The 16,409-nt window shown below is 40.3% G+C and overlaps 1 protein-coding gene across 1 annotated transcript in view; it reads left to right on the top strand.

Annotated features, from left to right (window-relative positions):
* The first annotated feature begins 254 nt into the window (after nucleotides 1-254).
* ARHGAP24 (Rho GTPase activating protein 24) overlaps nucleotides 255-16,409 on the top strand; it is a 193,763-nt gene continuing 177,608 nt past the window's right edge. The window contains exon 1 of the mRNA XM_085222545.1: nucleotides 255-278. The gene's annotated coding sequence lies outside the window, so the exon portion shown is untranslated. The remainder of the gene's footprint in view (nucleotides 279-16,409) is intronic.

Genomic DNA, 16,409 nt, shown 5'->3' with positions numbered 1-16,409 from the left:
TTCTAAAAATCAGCTGCAGTTGTCTGTGTAATACTACCCTGATTGTGGTCTGACAATTGCCATTTGTTCCAAGGCAGTCTATTTCTCTCCTGGCATTTATCCTCCTTAAGTAATTCTGAGTGAGTATATAAGTGTCTGTTTACATCATGAACTTATTTTCTCACAGTGAACGCGTATCTAAGGCAAGCTTGTGGGCAGTGTCAAAGAGAAACAGTTGGACAGGAAGAAGTGGAAAGCGTCTATAGAAAGAGCCATCTTGTGAAGAAGCAATTAGTTTTGTAAGTTGTGAATGCTTCAGTGGTGTAACTTGCATTTCCTTTTTTGTTTCGCATGACTTTGCCTCCCAGTTTTTCCTGGGCTAATTGTATAAATTAAAAAGTAGCATGATGTTTTTACAGCAAATAGCATTATTTAACTGAGACTTTACACTTGTTAAGCTTTGAAGTCAGCATTTTCTTTTGGTCCCAGCAGGGTCAGATAATTCACAGTATGCAATGTGGCTTTGTTCTTTGCTTGAGACTGAATATCAGAGAATTAATCAGTCAGTGAGAGCAATCAGTAGTTTCATTCTTGCACAAAACACAAAAGCAGATGCTTTGCGTCTTCCTGATAGGTGTAACATGGGAGGTAGGCTGGCACGGTCAGATTGGTTTCTTTTAAGCATAGAATCAAGAAATCCATGAATTACAGGAGATGGAAATATTTCATCTGCTCAGCAGGATGTGGAGTGCAAATGAGTATACATGAACATAGCTGTAAAAGTTCTCAGTTTGGTGGTCATGGTCTCAGAAACGTGAATATTTAATGCCCATTAATCTGAATGCAATCTAAGTGATAGCAGTGAACAGCTGAGGATCAAGCTGTGTACGAAACTTGAGTGTAACCTTTGAAGGGGAAAAAAAAAAAAAAAGGAAATTGGACAATCTATGTTTAGCTGCATGAAAAAGAATAATCCTGTTTTTAGTATCTATGGTGCATTATGTAGCATAGCTGTGTTGTGAAGTTGTTGCATGTGTGACTGTTCTTTTTACTCTTCATAGACAGGTGGGTCCTTTCATTAAACTTCATTTGTTAGTGTAACAACTTTGCAAAGTAGAGTATTGAAAAGCTGCATTACTTAACAGACAGTCTATACCTTTGTTATCTGATTCCTTTGTGCACTGTTGGGTAACAGCAGTAGAACATGGCTCCTGTGGCTTAAATGAAGAGAATTGGCAGCAATTGCTTCTAGGTCTTTCAAAGATGGGGTGGGATAATAGAGAACTTTATGAAGAAGAGATCCTTAACTTAACTTGAGCTTGCTCCTGAAAGGTGTTGCAAGTGGTAAAAGGTTTGCAGTAGATACTGTGTCCAGTCATGGTGAGAAGGCAGATCTTAGGAAAGAAGGCAAGGCCAAGGCTATTAAGGCCCGGAGCAGTAGGCATTCCACAGGCACAGATTGCATGTAACTGCATCCGAGCGTCTCTATAAAGTTTTTTGCTGTGGGGATGTTGGCTTTTTTAACTCATGTGCTGGGCAACCATTCCTCAAGAGCTTTTCATGAGGAGGGATTCCAGCGTAGTCTTGGTTCAAGTCATCTTTTCTGAAGATTTGAGCCAAACTAAATATTATGGTTTTCTGGAACAGATTATAGAATAGCACTGAAGTACTTCCCGTATCAGTAGCAAACTTCCTTAGAAAGGAAGTAGATTTTCTATTAAAAACAAGACTTTCACAAAATTTCAAGAAATCATAAGATTGAGAATAAATACAGTTTTTCTTAAAATTGATGCTCAAGGAGCTAAACTTAAGCCTTTGTTATGCTTACGTACTGAACTGAAAATGCTTACAGAAATAGATCTGCAGTGGAGACCTAATAAAACATGTCTTCTGCAGTCAGTTCATAAAATGTGGTAGAAAGAAGCTCTTAGCTAAAAGTAATATAATTGATGTCAAAATGAGGCCATGGCTAACAATCTGTTCTTCTGTAGACTTTGGTTTGTTCTTCTTGACTGAGACATCTGCAATACCATTGTGATTTGATCTCATGTAGCTAAGAGCAACTTTTTAGCAGTGATTCTGTGTTGATATTAACTTATGTTCTATAGTAAAACAAAAATGCACCAGTTTGTAATATCTGCAGTTCTCATGCAAACTTGACTGCAAACTATAGTTTTGTAACTATACATGCCCTTTGCTTTTATGTACATATCTGCAGTGAGTCCAGAAGATACTGAATACTATTTTACTTTAGCAGTCAAGACACCCCAACAAATATTTGGGCTTTTTTTTCCTCTCTCATACAGCACAAGGTTATTTCTAGGAGCTTTAAATGTTTGAGAATGCAGGTGTGAATTCATGGATTTCCCATCAGAATGATACATCTGCTCCCACCAGAGCAGTCAGGTGATGCAATCAATTTCCATTTCTGTAAAGAGCTGGAAGGTTGCTGTATCATTGCTGCTATTTTATTTTTTTTAAAGAAGTGAGAAACAGCGAATAGTGCCATAGAGTTCTCATGCTGTTTCTTCAGATGTGGAGTCTTGAGACTTGAGATGAAATTTGGAGAGACAGGTCCCGATCCCTGTGGCTACACTTGAGGTTATTTTGTTCTCAACTTCTGTCCTTTCAACAGTGATGTCTTCTCTTAGTAATTCCAAGCATGTGTCAAAATGGGAAGCTCTGTGTTCCAGAAACAACTTAGATTGCACCTTTTTCATTTACAGAATCACAGCATGGTGTGAGTTGAAAGGGATGTTAAAGATCTCATTCCAACTTCCTGACATGAGCAGGAACAAATCCCACTGGATCAGGCTGCCCGTAGCCCCTCACTATGTAAATTAAGTCAAAAATGTACTCATCTGTGTTGTTGGTGTATTGTTACTTGAGCTTGCCTACTTGCGTTTTCCATTTGTGAAGCTATTTCTGAGTAAAAGAGCTTACTCTTTATGGCTGCATCAAGCAATGGAAACTTACTTGAGTTATAATTGCACAGGGATGAGTTCTATTCCAACCCATCTCCTAGAAGTGCACGACCTGCTGGATGTTTTGTGAAGTTTAAAACACTCAGAGAAAAGGAACATGATGTCTTCATTGTCAGAAATGACTGAAGTGCAAACTTGTTGTTTAGCAGGAAAAACTACAGGCTACAACAGGTTAAACTTCTTCCGTGATCAAGGAGCAAGCTAGAATATTCAGCAAATTTCAGTCCTGCTGCTTTTCAGCAGTGGCCAGATAGTTAGAAGTAATGTTTGAACAAATATAATTGCACCAAAAATTTGCTCTCTGGGAAAAACTGTTCAAGAGCAGCAAAATAGTTAAATTTGTCAGATTTCATCTTTGTTAGTAAGATTTCATCCTCGCATACCTTTGAACTTCATTCAAGGAGGCTTAATGCAGAAGATGTCAGTTAACAGAGGATTAGCACTTTGATCTGTCACTGGCATGTGACAGCAATTGCCCAGTGCTGACATCTGTGCAATAACTGATAGTCATCTGGGGTGTCAATAATATTACAAAGCTGGAGAAGCTTGAATGCTGGCGCTTGCCGACACTCAGGCTGCACATTTTTGAATGGCTGCATTGCACTCTTAAAATATCTTGATTTCTGATTTTTCCATGCAGGATAGATAACAATCTGTCAAGATTTTGCATTCTACTAATTGCACTGCAGAATGGACTCATCACTTGCCTTCCTTTTCTTGCTGTTGGAGTTGTTGCTTCAGCCCCCAGACTTGGTGGTAGAGGTCAATGGCTGTTGGCAGTTGATGTCATTCCATGTTTTGTCTGTCAGCTTCCATCTCAGGAGGCAGTTGGCTGCCAGCCAGTTACTACTGGTGTACAGCCCTAGTGAGGGAAAGCAGTGACTTCAGCTTGCCAGGATGCAGACAGCTGTAAGTGCATTTTCAGTCACTGGACTTATCTGTTTAAGTCCTGAACTGTGAAAATTACTCAGTAATTTAGGAAAAGCCTCAGCTCAGGCTTGGTTTTCTAGTCTGACCATGGGCCAGCGGTTGTGATAAGTTTTAAAAAACAAAAACAAAAACAAAACCCAAAAAACTAGCTGATGACTGTAGAGAACAAATGCTAACCTTCCTGCTGATTGTTGACAGTACTCTTTTTGAACTCCCTGTCCCTTACTGTGTGTTGAATGCTTCACATGACATGGCAGTTCTTCAGTGATGGGATCATAGGCACAGAGAGAGTGAACTTGAACTGTTCTATGCTAGAAGTAGGAGGGAGCCTATAGATACTGAGAGCTGGGAAGAATGCTTAGTAGCACTGACAGAAAAATGTATCTGAGATTGAGCTATCTCAGGCATTTATTTGTTCAGACTGAGCTAGGGTTTGGTTTACTACTGCTTTATCTGTTTGGTGTCAAAGTACTCTCACCTTTAAATGCCCCGTGCTTTTTGTTTGCTCTTCAGATGTCTCAGGCAGTCACTGAGAAAAGTACTTGACCTGAATTGTAAACCTGGAGAAAGCTGTCTGCTTTCAGGTCTTTTCAGGTTTTTTTTCCTGTTTAAAAACAAAACAAACAAACAAAAAAAAAAAAAAAAAAAAAAACAACCCTCCTAAGCTTTTGAGGAATGCAGCAGTTGTTAGGCAGGGCTACCAAATGTATTTCTGTCTGACTTGAATTTGTTGGTGTCATAACATGTCTGACACGCAGTTGGAGGATAAGACATAGTGATAAGTGATTCTAAATCTACTGACCCTGAGTCTGAAATGCTACTTGGTGAAAACAGTTGGTTTCTGGAGTGTGGAAGATGAAAATGTAGTAGCTCCACAGCTGAAGCTGTAATGGGCTTTCCTGTAGAACCCCTCTTTTTCCATCTGATAAGAATCTTCCCAGTGGTTGCCTTCTGACCAGACAGATAAATGCTTACGTTTCCTTTTCCCACATCTGGCAGCAGTGTAGCTCCCTAGTCAAAAAGGACCTCTTGATCTGGGCATTTGTATGACATTGCATTCAAAACAATAGAGAGAAGTTGGTGGTGGCTAAGGAAAAGAAGTGAAGAAGAGGTGAATTCTAAGGTCAGATGTACCACTTTAGGAAATTCTTGCCTCTACACAGAAGATGCGAGGTGGGCAAGAGCTAGAAGTTGGAGGTGAGATTGTTTCTTTGAATTTATTGCAGAAAGCAGTAAGCACAGCTCAAGTACTGGGGATGAACATGCAAGGATGGATAAGTGCCAGAGGTGCTTAGGTACTGAGGAGTCCCCAAGGGCTAGTGTGGATTCTTCCTCAAATACAGCTGATTCCATGCTGAAATCTCAGCTGAACCATGATCAGTGAAGGAGGAAGAAGGGTCATCTTAGGGAAGGGTTCATACCTTGCTTACTGCCAGGGAAAGGTGGATTGGATGATTTTGGCAATTCCAGGTATTTGTAAAGGGAACAATGACAAAAGGAATGTATTCAGGAAGGTAACAGTCACATAGTTCATGTTCCTGCAACAACAAGTTTCTATTGTTTTGTTGATTTTAATCATTTCTTAAATGGTTTGGGAAGGCAAAAATGTTGACACCTGAGGGTGTTTGTCCAGTGATTTTTTTTTTTTCTCACAGGGGTTGTATCTTATTCTGATGAAAATTAATCTTTGTGAATTGTTCAGTATAGGACATAACTGAAATGACTTAGCAAAAGTTGGTTTAACTGTGTTGTTCCATTCTCAGATGTCCGCTGTAAGGCTTAACAGTTAGGAAGTTGGATAACCAACGGTTAATATTTTATGTAAGCTTTTCTATTATGTGAGAGACTTCTCTGCAGTATTGGCTGGAGTACCGTTCAAGGGCTTCACTGATCTTAAAGGAGTTTACTAACCTTGAAGCTGGCATGCTTATGCAGCAGAAGGAGTGTCATAGGGAGGGTACGTCTTGCATATGTACCCTCATCTTGGTAATGCCTTATATATGTCAGAGTTCTGCTCTTGGCATAATTGTGCATGGATGGGGTTCAGGAGATAGTAGCTATCCACCTTCTCCTAATGCTCTCAAAATGTGGGGGTGAGCATGGCACTACTAGTATAGATAGGCAGGGGAAGTATGAAGTCACTTGGCACCCTGACAACTGCTGTTGTCACATTCCTTAAAACACAAATCCTTGGAAGCTTGCTATCTGGAATTAAGTAGATCTACAGTCAGGTTAGTGTTAAGGTTTGGTTTGTGCAAAGCAGAAGCTAACGGTAATCCTGTTTTCTGCTGTTAAGAATCTGTCTTGAGGAAAGTGTACCCCTTTCTTTGAAGGAGGTGAGGTTCACTTGCAGTGAGGATGAGCAAAAATTACTGCGTTATGCTGCTGAAAGGAATTATAAATTTCTCATTGTTTCCTTTTGAAGTTGGTATTTATTATTGAACAGAGCAGAGCAGATATTAAATTGGAGATCTGTTCAGGGGATACCTGCCCTCAGCTGAGAAATAATAAAAACAAGAAAAATGCTTGCTTGTACAGTATAAGGAGCAGTGACACTTACAGATGCTTCAGTGAACTTGTATCTTAAGTGCAGCCTTTCATGTGTTACCTCTGACTGCACTCACTTAGCTGCAACCTCCACTTCTTTTGTCTTGTTTGACTATTCTTCTCTTTGAAGGGATTTACTTTTTTCCCCCCCTGTATGAATTGGCTGGGATCCACTTCAAGGGCTTACTGATCACAGTGAAGTTTGGAGCAAGCCTGAGATGAGGCATGCTTGTAAAGGTGCCTCCTATGGTTTACGGTCTGCAGATCATAACTTTCTTTTATCTGCTCCCTTGGTAAGCTTGCTGTGGCCAGGTTTCTCCCGGTCTCAGCTTGTTCCTGTGTGGTGTGAGGATGCATTGTGCTCTGTTGTGTCTTGTGGGTGACAAGCAACTGGAAAGCAAGGCTTGTTTTAGCAGGAGGTCTGCCAAATTTCCCAGGATGTGTGAATTCTGGAAACTGCACAGAAATGCCACTTGACCGAATCTGTGCCAGTGCCAAGCTCAGATCTGTTAATTTAAGCTTTTTCTTTTCTTCCTAAAGAACATGAAAAGGCAAGTCTCTCTGCTTCTGTTGCCTCTTGTTAATTTTTGAAGGGGTTTCTCCAGTTTCACAGTTAAGAGAAACTTGTTTGCTTTAGTGTTTTTTAAAGAATTGTGACATGCAGTGGCCAGTCCCAATCTTGAAGTCGTGTACTTTCTTGTTGGAAGACTGCTTTTGCGGTATGTGCTCAGAGGCCAATATGCCTGAAATCAATGCTCCAGAGCCTGCAGGAGGTGGCTGTACTCAACTTCTGGTGAGAGTAGTATGCATTGCCATCAATGCTGCTGGCAGGGCAAGGTATCCCCTGTGTCCTCACAACCTCCTTTTTGCCAATGACTGACCACAAGGGTGGAGCTTGCTGATGTTTCAAAAAAGCAAATTAAACGTTGGAGCCATCCCACACCATGTAGGATTGTGCCTTTTTTGGCTGTGGCTCTTTTGGGGCTGGGAAGTGGTGAGGCAATGGCCACAGAGCTCATAATTGCATGAGAATGCTGACTGACCTTAAGATAATAATCCCTGTTTAAGTCACAGCTAGGCTTCTGTTCTCTTGAAGTGACAATGCTGGAGTTCTGAAGGTACAAAGAATCAGATCTTTGATTTGCAGCAGATGACTCACTTGTGATGAGTTGAGAAGGCATGGGTTTTCCCAGCCAGGATAAATGAGGACACTGTTGTGTTGTTGTGCTGGGATCTTGTCTGATGCAGTGTGCCTGAGTGACACGTGCTTGGATGGCAAAATGCAGTGCCATAAGAGATGAGTTCATCCCTTTCTTGACATGACTCACATCTTGCTGTGAGTACAATACTATGGTTTCAATCATGGCAAGTCTTTTACCTGTTGTTTCTTTTCATTACTTTACGTATTGGCGAAGACTTAACTGTTGTCTGAAAAAAAAAAAAACCTAAATATTTCTACTTGTTGAGTGGTTGCTTTTATTGTTTCTATTTTAATTTTTTTATTGGTTAATAGGACTTTTTCTGTATCACTTTTAATATTCAACTTCTGCTAAGGACAGCAATATTGCTTAGTTGTCATTAAGCTTGTTTGTGTATTAGGTGGAGTTAATAGTATTTTATTATGGTTTGACTGAAAGTCACTTTTCTGCTTTCTGGAAACATAGCAGACTTCATCTTCATGAGCAGAACCCAGTAGCTGCTGTAGTTGTATTACTGAGCTATCCTGTACAGTTTATTTTCACTTGTTTAACAGAATAAATTCTTATCTCACAGAATCTCACAATCGCAGAATGGCGTGGGCTGAAAAGGACCAAAATGGTCATCTAGTTTCAACCCCCCTTCCATGGCCAGGGTTGCCAGCCATTAGACCAGGCTGCCCGGAGCCTCATCCATCCTGGCCTTGAATGCTTCCAGGGATGGGGCATCCACAACCTCCTTGTGCAACCTGTTCCAGTGTGTCACCACCCTCTGTGTGGGAAAAACTTGCTCCTAGTCTCACTGAACTGTCCTAGAAATTTGAGGTGGGCCACAATGTCTTTGGGACTGGGAAAGAATGTGGTGCAAGTTCCCCTGCCCAGGGCTGAGTTGTGGTTACTTGGTTTTACTTTGCACAGGGACTCATCAGTCTGATTTCATGCTTTGCTATGGCAGCATCGTAATGAGTTATGACTGAATCTGTAGCGGATAATGAAGTTTTGTAATCTTGCTTACTAGTGGACTCTGAAGGGCACCCTACCTCCACTCCTACTAGTTCCTTTGTTTGCCCTTAAGATGTTTGATATGTCTGTGGTGTGTTGCACTAATTTGTGTGCTGTAGGCACGTACTTGCATGTGCGAATGGAAACGTGTCCAGCAACAGCAGATGGCTTTGAGACTGCATTTGAACTGTAGCACCATCTGTTTGACTTGTCACTATTTGCAAACAAGCATGCAGTAGCAGCATACTGGCATGTCCTCTGCTTCTCTGGAGCTTCAGGCAGCACCATGTATCACCTTTAGTACCACTTTCAGAGCTGTTTTCAGGGAGAGTGAAGAGATAAGGGAGCACAAGTATTGCTTCAGCAGCTCCTGAGTTTGACTTAGGCATTTCTGCTCAGAATCAAGAGTTTGTGGGATTGCAGGGCTTGCGTCACATTAGTGTTAGCAGAAGGGCTAGGACTGTCAATAAGGACAGAAACCCACCAGAACTAGCTGGTTTGAGATGTGGCAGAAACCATTTGTCCAGCTGATAGTTTTCAATTAGTAAATACTTCTGAAAGTTCTTTATGCTACTCCTCATCCACAACATCCAAGTGCATCAGCAGCAAGCGCCTCAAGTGTGGATCAACTTGCATCTTACCCTTACGTTTCTTCTTTGTAAAGACAAAAAAATTTTATCCCCACTTTAGAGACACCCACAAATTAAAAGAGGCTTTTAGAATGTGTTTTTAAAAGCTGCATGTGTTAGCAGGGTGCTATAAAACAGCTTGCTTTGAAGTGCTTGGCTGTTGCAATCAACACTTGAAGTCTTATGCAAGTGTGAAGATTGGTGGTTTTTTTTTTTTCTGGTAATGTAGGGGAGCTTGCTCTTGTACAGATTTTTGACTCTGTGGACCATCTTAGCATTGTGTGTAGAATATGTAATGCTAGAATACCCACCCATATGTATTTGCAGATGGGTGTTTGGAGCTTTGTTCTTCCCTGATGAGCTTTGTACTTGAAAAGATGGAGTTGAATTTCCCAGTGGCCATGTAGTACTGTAAAACTAAATAATTGCCTCTCTTCAGTCTTCTCTAGTTCTGACTACCTTGGCTTAAAGCATAGAAGTGAGATGGTGGGGAAAAGAAGTCATACGACTTAATGTTGCTTTTTGTTAAAGCCAGAGAATGATTGTTGTAACATAAAATCCACACATCGTTTTTTAACTGATGTTTTTATCCTTTCTACTGGGAGATGCATTTCTACTTCAATCATTTCTCTTTTTCATCACCTTCCCATTTCTATTTCAAACCTCTCATCAGAGCTGATGTTTGTGATCTACTGCTGTAATATGTAGACTGAGTGTGGAATGAATAATAAGGAACAAACTAGTGACAACATAAAATTACTTAGGTTATTGAAACATCAGTGAAGATTGCACCAAAAAAGGGGAGAACGATGTTTCAATAAATGCAGTATGGAAAATAGTTTGTTTGTACTTCTATTGGCACCTCTTTAGATAATAAGGGGATTATCCTTAATGCATACTTAACATGGAAATTGCTTTAGTAAAACAATATTAATTCAGAGATATAGAAATCTGTTGCTATTCCAAGAAGAGGTTTCCCTTTTGTGGAACTTCCAAAGCATTTATCACTGTACGGGAGCAATAAGTGCCTTCTAATCCTGGCAGAAGTTCTTTGTCTTTTGCTGTGAGCAAGGTTGGACTAAGTGTGTGCTGACAGTACTTCTGGCTCTGTCACTTTGAAATAAAGGAGGGAAAAGGTAGCTATATACACAAGGTTTCCTGTGTGTGAGGAAATCATGTCCCATGGCAGTGTTAGCTGAGGTGACTCCAAATACCACTCAACCAGACTTTCCCTAGATGTTTCAGTGGCGGATGCAGCCTTTTGCTATATTGTATTTTCCCACCATTGTTTCTGTTTGGCCAAAGGCAGACTGAAGTCTGAGAAGTAACACAGAAACTGGGGACAGCTGAGCAGAGACCACAAAAAAGGAGGACTTCCTTGGGAAGTGCCTGTGGGGTGCTGTCTGGACAGCAAGCTGCTGCAAGTGTGGTGGGGCCGGGCCTGAATGTGGCGAGTGGAAACACTGGCACTTCTGTCTCTCAGTAGCAAGGGGAAAAACAGGCATTCAGAATGTGCGCTGTAGCAACCCCCATCAGCCATCACACTGCAGCAGAGCAGGGCCAACTCCCTCAGCATGGGCTCACCCTGTACAATGATTGAGACCCTTAGAAAATAATAACACCACTATATGAGCAGCTTAAAATCATCTTAAGCACCTTAAGATTGAATATAGTTTTGCTAATGGAAGTGGACATCAGGAGAAAGAACAGCCTTGTGAGATCAGTTCATCAGCAGCGTGGTAATTGTTTCTGTTCTGTTGCCTGCTTTGTGGGGCACTAACAAATGAATTGCAGACGTTGTCACTTGTCTGAGGCACTCAGACTCTGACTTGCTCAGAGCATTTCATACTGTGCAATTGCAATGACTGTCAGGTACAAACTGAATGGATTCAATGGGGGAAAAAATCCACTGGAATGTGAGACCTGGGTCTCTAGTACAGCAACTTTCTGAACACTTCAAAATGACATCTTACCGCTGGAAACAGGTGTTAAAGATATGCAGTTGTCTTGTGCGTGTAATTATTTTCACCTTTGACATGCTGAAGATTCCATCTATGGTTCCATTGGGAGTTAGAATCATGGAATAATTAAGGTTGGAAAGGACTTCTAAGATCATTCAATCCAACTCCAATTTGCCCCCACTGTACCAACTAACCATGTCCCTCAGTGCCACATCTCCACAGTTCTTTAACACCTCAGGGATGGTGGTTGCACCACCTGCCTGGGCAGCCTGTGCTAATGCCTTATATTCATACCTGATCCAAGTTTCTGTCTAGTTACTTATCCAACCTAATCTGTTGGACTGTTCTAAGGTAAAGGTAGAATGTTCTATAACACACCACACAATGTCTTGGCTTCTGGTTTCATCATCAGCAATAGAAAATAATGTTCCAATATAATAGAAAATACCGTTCCACTATTAGTCATGTAGAACTAATTTGTCTCACCAATTTTTTCCTTCTGTCTTTGTTATGTGATTGGCTTTCAATCTGTTTCCTGAGTGTTTGCTGTCTTGTCACAGCTCTGAGACTTAAGGAAGTGTTCTTTCACTCCATGACAGGTATAAGGTAAAAGTTCAGACAATCAGGCTATTTTTTAAAGCGAATAACTTCTGTATGCTCTATTTGCTCTGTATTTAAGCAAATATCCTGCTGATAATCCAGTTTTGTGTAAATAAGTATTATGAGATTTTTTTTATTGCAGATGCCAAATGAAATGAATAGTGACAAATCTTGGGTAGTATGACCCAGGGAGCAATGTTCTCTCAGATCTGAAAATGGGCAAAAAAAAAAAAAAGCTCAGGGTTTATTAATGATCTTTGAGTAAAAAATAAATTGACTTATCTGTTCTTTTGATACAAGTAGTTTGTCAGAAGCTGCTAAAATCATCATGCTTCAGCTTTCTTACCTGGATAGCTACTGAACTTAGTCGTGGTACCTGTAGGAAAACACTTGTATTAGGTAATTAAATGGGGTTTTATGTCTAGTCCTTCTGTAGTATTCAGTTTGTACAGGCCATGTGTAAGTATTACACAGTGTTTTCTTTAGCTTACCCAATCTAGTTAAAATATTCAATGTGTGGGAGTATGTCTTAATGTACCTGCAGGCAGATTCCTCCCAATGTGTGGGAGGACTCCAGGGGTATTTTGTACTCTTGCCATTGGTTGAAAAATAGAATGCTACTTATGTTATCCTTCTCTCTGTAGTTTATCCATTAGTTTTACTCGTTCTTACTGGTATGGTAACCAGTATATAAAGTGCTTTCTGTATACGAGTATCCTTCAGACTACTGGAATATATTCACTGTTATTTTTTCAAATAAGTGTTTGTCCTCTGTTTTGTGGGAAGGTTTTTGCATTTCTCTGTAGTATAGAGTAGCAATGTAGGCAGTAAACTTCTCTGAAAACCCTTCTGAGTAAAATCAGTGTTATTGATTCACTGGGAGTGAAAACAAGAGAGCTAGATTGCTCTTGTCTTATATCAACAAAAGGATTAAAAGTAATGGCAAAAAAAAAGAAAAAGTCAGGCACCACAACAGGTTGCCCAGAGAGCCCAGAGGATGGAATGTCCATCCCTTGTTATACCCAAAATGTGGTTGAAGCCATTGTGGTGAGACTGCAGGTTTTGCTTTTTTTTTTTCTTTTTTTTTCTTCCAGAAACTCTAAATGATAAATTTCCTGCTCTACTCCATAAAATATGTGAAGGAATTCTAGCTTTACAGTATTCCCTGTCTAAGAAGAACGATAAAATAATGGACTCTTTCTGCACCCACATAACGAAGAAGCCTATTGAACTGGTGTCCTACAGACTGACTCATGATGCATTTATTTGGTCTTCAGTTTTTAACTTGCATGCTTTCAGTATCTTTCTATGTTGGCAATGCTGTTAAAATATGCATACAGGCAGGTGTGACACTGGGTTTAATATTAGTTATATAAGCATAGTTTTCAAATTGCAGTCTCAGCTAAACCCTATAGGTTGCCTCAGGAGAAAGCTGACACCTTTTAATATCACACCTTTTTCTTTTATATAACAGATGTATAAAATAGTTTACTTCACAGGATGGAAGGCCACACTACTTCATACAAGCTTTGTGTTACTTGCTACAGACTATTCATTGTGTCCTTTCACTTGTAAAGCTGTGTGCCCTATACTTGAGGAACCAAATGATGTATACAATGGAGGAAAAGTGGGTGAGAAGTATGTAAAACACTTTTTCTGTTCATGAAAAGCTGGTATCTTTTCTTTTGGGATGTAATAATAATAAAAATCTACTTCTGGTAATGGCAGAGGTGATAGAAATCCATCAGTTTCCATGAATCCCCATCTTCCCTCATCCTTTGCAAGAGCAAAAGACCTACCCTTCATGCATGCCAATGTGAGCAGATGTGGCAAAATGCACATGGGTTGGCTTGCAGCTCAGGAACGTGGGGAAAGGAGCAGGAAGTTCATGTACTGTGCTTTCTGGAAAGAAAGCTGGTGCTTGGGACATTGTAATAAATTCTGTCAATTTGGCTGGCAGTGAAAAAGCTGAGTATGATGCAATGCTGAAGGAGGCTTAAGAATAAATTGCTCATGTAAGTAATTTTATTTGCACCTGCAGTAAGAATGCAACCAAATATGTGAAAGACTCTGCAGGACTGATGGATTTATCTGAAAATTCCTCTAATGCAATTAAAATTTTATCTAATCTTGGTCTGCAGGTTGTTTTACTTGATCTGTTGCTGAGCTTTAATTTGAAGTGGCAAAATAAGCTTTGCTTTTTCTTGTGCTTCATTTGCAATGCACGTTGGTGTTAGAGGTGCTTTGGCTTTGAGTGTGTCTTTAATTGGCTTGGTAAATTAATGTAATAAACAAGTGAAAACAATTAAATTATCATACTTTCTGTCAGAGACCTAACCTTTTGTGAGATTCAATGTCTGAGGGTTGGAGCTGTTTCTTAGTGCAACCAAAGCCAACCTTTGCTTTTGCAGAAAGTTGTGTGGGGCTCTCCTTCCCTGTAGGAATGTCTCCTGCTGTGATTTCTACTTTGGTGGAGAACTTGTAATTAATATAATGTGCTACAGTAACAGGCTATGGCGAGGTTCAATTAAGGGTGCTCTGGCAGCACTGGCGCACAATTTTCTGCTTCTTTGAGTTGATTTTATAACTTCAAAATGTTATTCTAAGTGTGTTGCTGTTACGATTAAATTACTATGTTAAAGTTCAGTATCTGGGGACATTTTTCGTATCCAGCTGCAAAATAGCATGTGATGTCAGAAGCTCTCCTAAATGGCTAGGTTTTGAGAAGTCAGTAGGAGACTGCCTTGGGAAATTGACCAACTTTTTAAATGAAAACAGCAGAAAAGTGTCACAAACCTTGCTATATGCAGTCCAACATGTATACACAACCAACTCACTATAATTTCCAAGGAAAACCCCATGGAAAGGTTTTTAAAGAGATTTTGTAGAGATATCAGAATACACAATTCTGTTTTGAAAGGAGGAGGGATTAAACCGTTCAGCAAAATTACATCTCTGATTATGACTAACTTCAGCGGTGACTGGGAAGTATAAACTGAAAATATGATTGTAGGGAAGTTGACTTTCTGATAAGAGTGGTGGAATTGACAGGGCTTAGCGTGGGTAAGATGAGGGAGAAGGGATTTTGAGCAGGCAGCTGTGTGTATTTACTGGGGTTTGGTTTGTTGCAGCTATCTTATTCTGCTAGGAGCTACCTAACACTTTAGGAGTTGTAGGTGGCAGGAGAAAACATGCGGTGGATGAGGGCCCAGCCTTGTGCAGAAGGTGTTGCTGCATGTCATGGAGAGCACTGCATTGTTTCAAAGGGTCTGATGTAGATCAGTGCTGAGAAAGTCAGCATTAAATATTTAGAGTCGAGTAAGGTAAGACTGAAATTGGATCACAGCTGTTGCTGCTGTCATGTGTATCCCTAAAGCCTGCAGGAGAATTGTGGCTGTCAAGAATCCTTGCTGCTTTTTGCAGATTGAAAACATGACTGTCTGCAGGAGCTGCACTTCATGTTTATATGCCCACATCAGTGAAGTGGAATGCTTTTCTCCAGAGCTGGGAATGCTGGACCTTCCTTAAATGTGAGCTTTCATATGGCCTGATATGTTAGGTCTAAGGCTTTGTTGTTGTTGTTGTTTTTTTTTACCTGCAGTAGCAGTCCTCTCAAGCCTGGAATAAGCAATGGTCAGAAAACCAGCTGGAATCTCCTGTTCTATTCCTAAACTTCCATTCAGAAAACTCTAGCTATTCCCTTTGAATTAACTATCAGTGCGTGTTTATAAGCACTGAAGAGATGCCCTTTTGTCAGGCAACTGAAGAGAAAAGTTAACACGTAGGTACAGCTTTCTGTTACCTAAGGCTTCAGTCTTTGAAACCCAGTACCTGGGAGAAAGACCCATTCCTTCACCTTGGTTCCTGCAGGAACATTGGTCCTACACTGCTTTGGGTGACTATCAGATGAGGTGCCAGATAAGCAGGTGGATATTTCTCAGTGATTTCTGCTGATCTGGTCTCTGTTGTTATGTCTTGCTGCAAATGGGTTGTTAACCATTTCTTCCAGCTCCTTTGAAATGAGATTCAGGTTAACAAAATTCCCTAGTAAGCAAAGACCTTATAGTAGCTTACTCTCCTACTAAATATGATGATAGGTGTGCTTTGTTTTTTAAGGTTTATGATAGGTAGAAAAGCTCCTGAAGTTGGCTGGAATGAGTTGTCCTGTTAGATGTTGACTTTCCTCTGTTGTTGTTATCAAGGTTACAATCATCTCATTCCTTTGCTCCTAACTAAGGATTAGGAGCATATTTCATTTGTTACAGTATTTGTGACATCTTTTAAAATGCTCCAACTGGCTGCCGAGATGGGGATTTTAGCCATGTTTTTCCAGCCAGGGAGCATGATTCATATTTTGCCTGTTTGGACTTAGATTGCTGTGCTTATGAGATGGGACTGCAAATCTTAACCAAGGTGCATGCTAATGATAAATTACCAAGAGGAAAGGAATAAAAGGCCTGAGAAATAAACCAAAGGAACAGTTATAGCATTTGACTTTTATTGTAAGGAGAAGATTCATCATTTAAGCTTGAAGTTGTTTAGGGTCCTAATAGCCTTTATTTTTGACAGGTCTCAGCAGAC

The sequence above is a fragment of the Meleagris gallopavo genome, chromosome 4, assembly GCF_905368555.1.
Source record: "Meleagris gallopavo chromosome 4, MGAL_WU_HG_1.1, whole genome shotgun sequence".
NCBI lineage: Eukaryota > Metazoa > Chordata > Aves > Galliformes > Phasianidae > Meleagris > Meleagris gallopavo.
The sequence above is the reverse complement of the archived record's forward strand: the minus strand, read 5'-3'. Positions and strand labels throughout refer to the sequence as shown.